This window comes from Diadema antillarum, unplaced genomic scaffold (genome assembly GCF_040938485.1).
Source record: "Diadema antillarum isolate AM-2024a unplaced genomic scaffold, OU_Dant_1.0 seq00000472_RagTag, whole genome shotgun sequence".
Taxonomy (NCBI): domain Eukaryota; kingdom Metazoa; phylum Echinodermata; class Echinoidea; order Diadematoida; family Diadematidae; genus Diadema; species Diadema antillarum.
In genome coordinates this window covers 997,940-1,008,901 of record NW_027271440.1, presented here as the reverse complement: position 1 = coordinate 1,008,901, position 10,962 = coordinate 997,940, and the positions used below count along the sequence as shown (strand labels likewise).

The 10,962-nt window shown below is 42.6% G+C and overlaps 1 non-coding gene across 1 annotated transcript; it reads left to right on the top strand.

The window, feature by feature from the left end:
• The first annotated feature begins 10,645 nt into the window (after positions 1-10,645).
• Positions 10,646-10,717, top strand: Trnag-ucc (transfer RNA glycine (anticodon UCC)). The gene has a single exon. It is a non-coding gene; the product is annotated as a tRNA-Gly (tRNA).
• Positions 10,718-10,962: the final 245 nt, after the last annotated feature.

The following is a 10,962-nucleotide window of genomic DNA, read 5'->3' as shown; positions in this document are numbered from 1 at the left end:
GCATTGATCATTTAAGTTCTTGTGGTACCGTAATGTGTTACACCAAGCAACTGCCAATGATATGTACTGGTAGCTGATTAGTATAGCCATCGTTTCCACTAAAAATATGAGCATGCTTTATACATTGGAAAGTTTTGAGTAAATACACGATTTTTCAGCTAGTTGTATTTTTTTCGCGTCGGGAAAATCCGCAGCGGGCGCACCCTCTGCGAGATGTGTATGGGTCAAAAGTCTCATAGGTAAACCACGCGTGTGTATGCTATTGAATCTGCGTGTATTGTCTATGCGGTTCCACTCGCATTGTTCCGCTTGGACGCTGTCCTGCGGGAAGCTGCTTTTATTTTGTCCCTCACAGAGGGTCAGCTTAGGTTCGTCGGTCAAGTCTTTCATCCTTTTGTTTTGGTGAATGTAACTAATCGTCCCCACACTAGCAAAGGAATTGCGCGTGGACAAAGGCCTGCCGATTTCAATAGAGTACGCCCGCCCGCAGTCCGCTTAGACAAAAGGAGGATTAGCAGGTTCTTCCTTCTCAGGTGGACAAAAGACACTATTCCAGGGCCCGGGACTATTGCTTTAGTTGCAAATACAGGATCTGGGACTAAAGGACTCAGATTTGGGAATGAATTACTGAGGCAAAAAGAGAAATTGCCAAGACAAAATAAACTGCTAGTATCTTTGGAATCATACAATTCTAGAAGACAATTTTGTTATCATTTGAAAGAGGAGAGGTTGCTCTAAAACTTTCTCACAGAGTCAAGGGAGTGTTCCATTGAAGAAAAAACACGACTGACTCTTTTTTTCCATACTACACGAAAATCTTTAATAACTTTTTTGATGTATCAATTATTTCTGCAATATTTCAGGTTCAGATAGAAATTGTGGCAAACTGACTGCATGACACGAAAGAACAAACATTTCTTGATATATGTTGTGTAGAACTCAATTTAAAAAAGTCAATAGTTTCAGAGATATGGCGCTTTTAAATTTTATTGTTAGTCCAGTTTCGAAACGTTCTGGCGTTAGGTAAAAACCTCTGGCACGTTAGGGGTTTTGGGCCTGGCACATTAAGAGTTTTAAATGGTGTTCCGTGGCGTCTGGTTGGTATCATATTAGGGTGGGCGTGTGGATAGAGGGCGTGTGTGAGGAGAGGGGGATTGTGGTTGAGAACAATGATGGGAATTCTGGCAACTCAATTATTTCAGTGCACCTTAAAGCACAGATAATAAGATAGAACAATAAATGCCAAAGAATATTATTTTACGGCTTACAAATTCCAATGATAATTCCAAGGGGGTTAATGTCGATAGGCCTATATCCGACACAACTCGAGTTAATAGGGCAGAGCTACCAAGTCTCACGCATTCTGCGTGAGACTCAAGCATTTGGGGGCCATCTCACGATCTCACGCATGGCACCCATTTTTCTCACGAATCGGGCGAAGTCTTGGGCCTATAATAATGAGCGTAGCTCAAAAGATTAAAGTGATAGTTGCAATTGAAGGTATATTTCCCTTTTGTCTTTCAAAATAAGTAAAAGATAGTCACTTAAGTATGGACCTGATCGCACCATTAAAAGCTAAAAATTGAAAAAGTTCCCTACCGTGGGAGACTACAGGGGAAAAAACCACTCCCACACCCTCGCTCGCGCGCACATTCGCATGCCGAGATGCCGAGTCATGAAAATCTCACTCATAAACTTTTATTGAACTTGGCATCCCTGATAGGGAGTTTTCGATTGAGTGAACGAGAGGGTTGTGCATGACGCCAAGCGCAACCGTACGTCAAGGCGTCACGTCTGTACGTTGACCCGCTGCTAATACCCCTTTCCCGCTGAAGAAAATCTTCCCCGGGGGCACCTGGGGGCACCCGGGGAACCCCGCAGTGTGAAAGGTCACTCGGTTGAAACCTAGGGGAAGCCTAGGTGAAACACCGATGAAATTTGGGGCAATTTTTACCCGAGAAGCGTCCTGGGTGAACACCGATAGTTCAACGGGAGATCACCCAGTGGTTCCCCGAGAGCGCCCAGCGTGAAAGGTTGTCTCGGTGAAACACCGGGGAAAATATGCAGATTATGTCAAAGGTCATGTTTTGTTTCTGGTCCTGCACACGTTTTCAGCTAGCTAGCGCGCACTCGACCTCCCAAATCCACACGTAAAGGGTACTAGTAATTCGTGTTTGTAAACATACACACGACACTACATAGTACATGTACTACTAGTAGTATGTCGTTTCGTGTGCAATGTGGCGTTCACAGTGCGACGGCATTGTTTTGCATCGTGCTGTGCATTGTATTGTTTACTAGTAATTAGCACGCCGTGTACTGTATACAAAGCTGATATAGGTTTACAGTGTACATATGTATTTGATCGATTTGATGCTTCCTCCTTCTTCATCTTCCTCTAGTGTCTAGCTCTTAACTCTTCCAGTAAAGTCTGATCAGTGCGCCTCTTGATTGATTTTTTTCGTATTTTGTGCTTTTCTCGTCAAGTGCTGGGTTTACAGTGTGCAGGAGAAATCCGTTGACGTTTTGTGCTGTTGAAATTTGAGGGAATTTTGCAAATGGCTGGAGCGTGGACCAAAGACGAAGAGAGACTGTTACTTCAATTGTAGCGAGGCAGCAGTGAACGAAGAAACTGAGCGGGACGTCGGCTGACGCTGCCGCGTACGAGTCCCTCCTCCGAAAACTTGCTGAACATGGGATCGAAAAAACCAAGTCGCAGATGCACAACAAACTCAAGTACATAAGATCACCCACGTTGCGAGCAGAAAACCCGTCTAGGGGAAAGTTTCACCGAGAGCAGTGTGAAACGACGGCACTCAAACTTTCACCGAGAGGTTCCCCGGTGAATTCACCGGGGAACCTCTCGGTGGTTCACCGAGACGGGCAGCGGGAAAGGGGTAATTTTAAAACACATTTCGATTTCGGGCACCGGAGTCACGTCTCGTGGCGTCGGCGTCACGTCTCGTGGCGTGTGCAGGAGGCAACCTGTGCCTTGCGTGCATTATGCGGAATTTGCGACTTGTTTCTGTACTTGTAATATATATTTTGTCTAGACTAGATGCGTATCCTGGGAGGAATTATGTGGATGTTAAAACATGATGCATGGTAAGAATACAAGGTAAATGCACTGCTGCACTAGGCCAAAAGCACCGAGATCTGTTTGCGTACAGCATTACGTGTAAATGCATGTGTGGGATTACGGTATGCAGTTGCAAAGTGCGAAACAGTGAAAGCGGGCAAATAAAGTAAGTACCAGAGGCTGTAGTTTGTATGTCAGCGCTGCTGCTGTGACGTATCAAGATCATAAGCTTTCATGTAATTAGAATATCAATATTCTCTCGAAAGAAAAAGGAAAACAGGTGAACTGAGCACTGATTTCCCGAGAGTCATCGTGCCCTCTCGCACGATTTTCGTCTATCGCGAGAGGAGTGTGACGTTCGAGATATGGTGGGCCGAGCGCGGCGCAACCGATTTGGGTGGACGGTGATATTAACGCGTTCGAAAGTTGTGCGATAAAGCCGAGGGTCGACACTCGCGCATGCGCAGTACGTAAAAACTACGTCATAACAGGGTGACGCCTGGCTCAACCACTGATCTCCCCTTCCCTCTGAGGGGAGATCAGTGGGCTCAACGTGCAAATCGAAAAGTCCCTGTTCTTCAACGTTGATGCGGGGGGGGGGGGGGGGGGGAGTGGACAGGGAGTTCGTAGCTTGTGATGCAATAGGATTCTCGTTTGAGGATGGTGGTGTGACGTTTCTGTCGGATGGATTCGATACCGCAGATGGAGAGGTCGTCGAATATATTTTGAAAGGGATTGTGTAAAAGAGTGTTTTGTGCTGTGGTGCTGTGGTGTGTTGTTGTATTAGTTTTTTTTTTTTTCGGAACGGGTGTTTGCGAAGCGAGTGTAGTGTGTTCCTGTTTAACCTATGTAGGCCCTACTGTTAATTTTTGCATTTTTTTTTTTCATGTGATGAGGTAGATAATCCACTGGAAATTGCAGTTCATATGAGATGTGATTTGGAATTCCAGGTTAGTTTCGGAGCTCTTTCTGAACCTTCTCGTATATATATATATGTAGTGGGGGAGGTGGTGTCCTCTCGGGGGATTATTGGGGGATGTGGGTGTGTGTGTGTGGAACTGGATGATTTACTAGATATGTGAGGGGGTGCTAGGTGTGTGGTTACGCCCTTCTGATTCTCTGTTGCGGGGTTTTCATGGCGATCCAGTGGGTAAGGGGCGAACACGAGGCACCATAAAAGATGACCGGTACCAAGTGGGAGACGGATCTGCCTGTATAAGATAATGGGAGAGGTCTTTATTAATATGATTGTACATGTAATGATAATATCATTACAAACAAACATCTTTGTTCAACACAAATACATGCCTTGAAATGCACTTGAAACACACTAACTCTCGAAACATTGTAGTGTACGATATCATGAAATCCGTACTGTTTAACGCCAAAACCATCTTAGTCATACACACAGATACCAAGGGAGTTATCATCCTTTAAGCCATGTAAATCCACAGTGGAGTATCAATAATAGTATCATAACTAGTGGAAGCATCTGCCGTCAACAGCTGTATATGACTTAAAGTTAACTCTCTCTGTTGTTTCACTAGTCATGACTTTTCAAAACCATTTATAATACATTAAACAGACTGTAAATGGCTGAATACAAGTAGTTGTATTGTGGAACCATCTGATACAATATAAATATGTTGTAACAATATCTGCTTTGTGAGACTTATACATTTTGTATGTTACAACACTGTAATGCCTATTCACATAGAAGGCTCACTCTACGGAATAAAATCATACTCTCTACCACTTCATGATAAACAGCCAGTGTCATGTCCACTTTGTTAGTGTAATGTCAGACCCCATATAGTAGGATAAAGGCTTTTTACATGTGTGACTACCAGTCCTTGCATATAGAATATACAATACATATCTCATTCATCATTATTTGTGAAAAGAATAATACAAACTTCACCTGTTTTGTTTTAGAGTCCAACAGAGATCTGACTCAAACTATGCTATTTTGTTTGAATGATAATAAAAACAAATGAGACAGCAATTCTCTTTTCATTAATACAAATTGCTGAACAGTTTTGCCCAAACCTATATACGTCTATTATTAGCACTTTCACATAACCTTTCTTTGATCACATTTGCTCTTTAATAAAAATCAAGTGATATCATTCAGACAAATCCTCTCTTCCACCAACCATTCCTAACACATAAAGGTCACTTCGTCACAATCAAATCAACCATTAGTATTACTCAAAACAATTACAATAACACATCTGATCCATATAGGTCCTACTACATCAAATCTGGAATGTCAGCAAAGTAGGACGGGGGTACAATAAAGCTGAAAAATTACATTATACCAAACTACTGCAGATCTTACAACTTTAAATAGATCACAGGGTACACCAACTATGAAAAACAAATGCAAATCTACATAATGTCTCAGCATGACAAACCTTAAATGATGGTAACGGCAGTGCAATACACCTGTATTCTTAAATCCTCCATTGTGTGTGTCAAAACTGTTGTGATCAATACTCAGGTAGCTTCTTAAATCTCTTGCTAAACAACACTTACAAAATACCCTAGTCCCTCTATCAATACAAAATCTTACTCTATTAGGGGAAGCAAAAGGACTAATATTCCCTCTTACAACTTCAGTGGTATTACATTATAAACCCACAACATTGTAGGGCCTACCTGCACCGTACATCTCTGACTCTATCTCTAAATTCTTCCACGTTACCTGGTGTAATAATGTGTGGATAAGTACATGCGCAGTTCACGCGCATGTTATTGTCAATATGCGCCTCACTTGTATACGCAACTATGGTAACGCGTATTGTGGAATGCTAAAAGGATCTGGCAATGCCCTTGGCCGACAGTTTGCAATATGGCAGCTGGGAGAATAAAAGCCATAGTATCATTCACATTGAATGTTGTTATCTCAAACTGACTGAGTCATGACTGGTTCTTTGAACGCTTGTTTGACACGGTGGCAGCGGCTAAAGACGGAACTAAAGAAACGTAATTTTATCGTGAATTGGACAAGTTTGTCTCATTAACTTCGCGTTAATTGCACGATAATTTACAGCCGCATCTACGGAGGACTAACACTACGTGTTACGTGATGATGATGTTCGTCCTTCGCTGGCGAAGACGACCACAACTTTTAGTAACACTACATTCCGTGAGTGCGAAGATGGCTTATCAGTCCGATCCTCGCCCTAAAATGCCTATAATGGTGCAGTGTGGACATGGAAATGCCGGAGGTACGCCAAGCTGAGATGTCGCTCTGCTTTTCCGTCGCTGCCGTTTTTGCTTCAGCTCCTCCACACGTTTCACTTCGTAGACTGACACCAGAGCTGACCACGGATCGCCAGGCAGATCGGTCTTGCGCCGTTGTTTCCCATGTGTCCGAGTTGATGCTACAGCATTTCATGGATGCTTTGAGTGTGTCCTTGCAGCGCTTCCTCTGACCTCCGTGAGAACGCTTGCCTTCCACCAGTTCACCATAGAACAGTCGCTTTGGCAAACGTTCGTCGGACATTCGAAGTACATGCCCCGCCCATCTGAGTTGGGAGCGCTTGAGCATCGCATGAACACTCTCCATTTGGGATCTCTGAAGCACTTCCGTGTCTGGCACCTTGTCTTGCCATTTAACGTGTAGCAGATTTCGGAGGCATCTCATGTGGAAGGAGTTCAGCTGCCTGGCATGCCGGCTGTACACTGTCCATGTTTGGCAGGCGTACAGTAGAGAGGGCAGGACGACTGCTCGGTACACCTTAAGTTTGGTTTGAAGACTTATTCCTCTTCTCTCCCACACCCTGTCTCTGAGGCTGCCGAAGGCCGAGCATGCCCTGGCAATTCTGTAGGAGACTTCTTCGTCGATGCTGATATTGCGTGATAGGGTGCTGCCAAGATAAACAAATTTGTCTGCCACTTTCAACTTCTCGCCGTTGACTGTGATGGTTGGCTCTGTGTAGGGAGTTGCAGGAGCTGGCTGATGCATCACCTCAGTTTTCTTTATGCTTATCGTCAGACCGAAGTCGTCACAGGCGTTGGCGAATTGGTCAATGCTTTCCTGCATGTCAGACTGGGTACTAGCATACATGGCACAGTCATCAGCAAAGAGAAAGTCACGGGCGATATCCTCCTGAACTTTCGATTTTGTCTGCAGTCTCCGTAGGTTGAAGAGCTTTCCATCAGTTCTGAATCTGAAATCGACTCCGATGTCACCCTCACGAAAAGCATCTGTCAGCATGGCTGAGAACATCATACTGAACAGGGTAGGGGCGAGGACGCAGCCTTGTTTCACGCCGTTTGTGACAGGGAAGGGCTCTGAGCGTTCACCGCCATCCTGCACGCTAGCTTGCATGCCGTCATGGAACTGTCTGACCAGTGAGATGAACTTGGCAGGGCAGCCAAACTTGCCCATGATCTTCCAGAGGCCTTCTCGGCATACAGTGTCGAAAGCCTTTGACGCCAGCGCATTCCTTTGTTATAGGTCAAAATTGATCGAAAATCAATGGATATTTTTACTTAATGTATCAGGAATCCAAATCTGTCAAAAATGTGCATTTTCATGTTGCTTACGCGCACTGCGCGCGAAAATACGCGGACAGACGCCTACGCGCGGAACGCTTAAAATTGTCTGAAACTTCGAGATTTCCCATTGGGAAGTTGTTTTGAGCCTTTAAAAAGTTTGACGCGCGCGTACGCGCGCGTAAAGATGTCCTTGGTAATTAGCATTACAAAGTAAGATAGAGCGTGACCTGAACTTTATGTCCACCGAAAATGATACAGAAATGTTCTTTAGTTATGAAGTTATGATCGATCATGTAACATGTCCGAAAATCACAAAATGGCGCCTAGATGACGTCATAGATACGTTACTGTCATGAAAACCTTATTGTGGCTAGATATTGTCATGAGACATGTTGACTGAAAATGTCATGCTATTCCGTCATGTCAATGTTGAGATATTCACGACACAAAATGTGCCAGAAAGAAAGAAGAATAAAAAGAAAGAAAGGAAGATTTTGACAAACACAATAGGTGATACGCTAAAAGCGTATCACCTAATAAAGAGAGATTTTGACAATCACAATAGGTGATACGCTGATAGCGTATCACCTAAAAAGAGAAATTTTGACAATCACAATAGGTGATACGCTGATAGCGTATCACCTAATAAAGAGAGATTTTGACGTAGCGTATCACCTAATAAAGAGAGATTTTGACAATCACAATAGGTGATACGCTGATAGCGTATCACCTAATAAAGAGAGATTTTGACAATCACAATAGGTGATACGCTATTATCATTTGTATCTGGTCAGTTTTCCCTCTCTTTGTTTATATACAGTATATATATATATATATATATATATATATATAGTATATATATATATTTATATAGTATATATATATATAGTATATATATATATATATGTATGTATATATATATATATATATACAGTATATATGGCGAAAACTTTGAGCAAAGAAAATGGGTTTTCATCGGGATTCGAACCCGAGACCTCCGGATTACTAGACCGGTGCTCTACCGACTGAGCTATTGAAAGCCCTAGATCGGTGTTCGTCCCAAACCCTTAATTCTCTTTGTTCGTGTTGTCAGAAGCTATAGTGTGTGTATGTGTGTAACACACACACACACACACACACACTTAGCTAGGGCTTTCAATAGCTCAGTCGGTAGAGCACCGGTTTAGTAATCCGGAGGTCTCGGGTTCGAATCCCGATGAAAACCCATTTTCTTTGCTCAAAGTTTTCGCAATTTATTATTTGTTTCTGGTCAGTTTTCCCTTTCTTGTTTCAATATATATTACCAAAAAAAAAAAATGAAAAGCTTCATCGCTTCGGTGATCCCTCGCATTTATTCCAAAGTTGATTAACTTCCTTTGGGTCTATGTCAGGTTAATGTGTGTGTGTGTGTGTGTGTGTGTGTGTGTGTGGCACACATACACACACTATAGCTTCTGACCACACGAGCAAAGAGAATTAAGGGTTTGGGACGAACACCAATCTAGGGCTTTCAATAGCTCAGTCGGTAGAGCACCGGTCTAGTAATCCGGAGGTCTCAGGTTCGAATCCCGATGAAAACCCATTTTCTGTGCTCAAAGTTTTCGCCATTTATTATTTGTTTCTGGTCAGTTTTCCCTTTCTTGTTTCAATATATATTACAAAAAAATAAAAAGCTTTATCGCTTCGGTGATCCCTCGCATTTATTCCAAAGTTGATTAACTTCCTTTGGGTCTATGTCAGGTTAATGTGTGTGTGTGTGTGTGTGTGTGTGTTACACACATACACACACTATAGCTTCTGACAACACGAACAAAGAGAATTAAGGGTTTGGGACGAACACCGATCTAGGGCTTTCAATAGCTCAGTCGATAGAGCACCGGTCTAGTAATCCGAAGGTCTCGGGTTCGAATCCCGATGAAAACCCACTTTCTTTGCTCAAAGTTTTCGCCATTTATTATTTGTTTCTGGTCAGTTTTCCCTTTCTTGTTTCAATATATATATTACAAAAAAATAAAAAGCTTCATCGCTTCGGTGATCCCTCGCATTTATTCCAAAGTTGATTAACTTTCTTTGGGTCTATGTCAGGTTAATGTGTGTGTGTGCGTGTGTGTGTGTGTGTGTGTGTGGCACACATACACACACTATAGCTTCTGACCACACGAGCAAAGAGAATTAAGGGTTTGGGACGAACACCGATCTAGGGCTTTCAATAGCTCAGTCGGTAGAGCACCGGTTTAGTAATCCGGAGGTCTCGGGTTCGAATCCCGATGAAAACCCATTTTCTTTGCTCAAAGTTTTCGCCATTTATTATTTGTTTCTGGTCAGTTTTCCCTTTCTTGTTTCAATATATATTACAAAAAAAAAATGAAAAGCTTCATCGCTTCGGTGATCCCTCGCATTTATTCCAAAGTTGATTAACTTCCTTTGGGTCTATGTCAGGTTAATGTGTGTGTGTGTGTGTGTGTGTGTGGCACACATACACACACTATAGCTTCTGACAACACGAGCAAAGAGAATTAAGGGTTTGGGACGAACACCGATCTAGGGCTTTCAATAGCTCAGTCGGTAGAGCACCGGTCTAGTAATCCGGAGATCTCGGGTTCGAATCCCAATGAAAACCCATTTTCTTTGCTCAAAGTTTTTGCCATTTATTATTTGTTTCTGGTCAGTTTTCCCTTTCTTGTTTCAATATTTATATATACAGTATATATATATATGTATATATATATATATATATATATATATATACAGTATTTTCCAAAAAAGAGGAACAGTAAGAGGAATAATGATGTCAAAGCAACGCACCGATTTCTCCCCATTTCTCATATCTCACATATGCAAATTATTCAGGAGAAGCCACAAAGCTGTTGTAGCGGTGTCTTCTTTCGCAAAAACATTATCCCAATTCACCGCTACGTGAATCTCATTGCAGATCAGCTGGGGCACGCGGCTGGTTGTTATTCATAACTCTCAGCCCCAAAAAGGAACGTGCGCATAAAGAGTTGAAAGGTTGGTCCGTCGGGTATTCGAGCTTGGGTCTGCCTGAATCGCTATGACGTCTCCGTGGCCGAGCGGTTAAGGCGTTGGCGTTCCATGCCAAAGACCCGGGTTCGATCCCCGGCGGAGACCAATTTTTCAACTCTTGCGCTTTTCCAAAAAAGAGGAACAGTAAGAGGAATAATGATGTCAAAGCTACGCACCGATTTCTCCTCATTTCTCATATCTGACATATATATATATATACAGTATATATATATATATATATATATATATGATTAAATACGGCCGCCATCCTATTCCAAGGTGCTGAATCAGGGTGCAATGACAATGACGGTAGTAAACACACCTAATCTTATTTTGTCTTCATTTTTCCT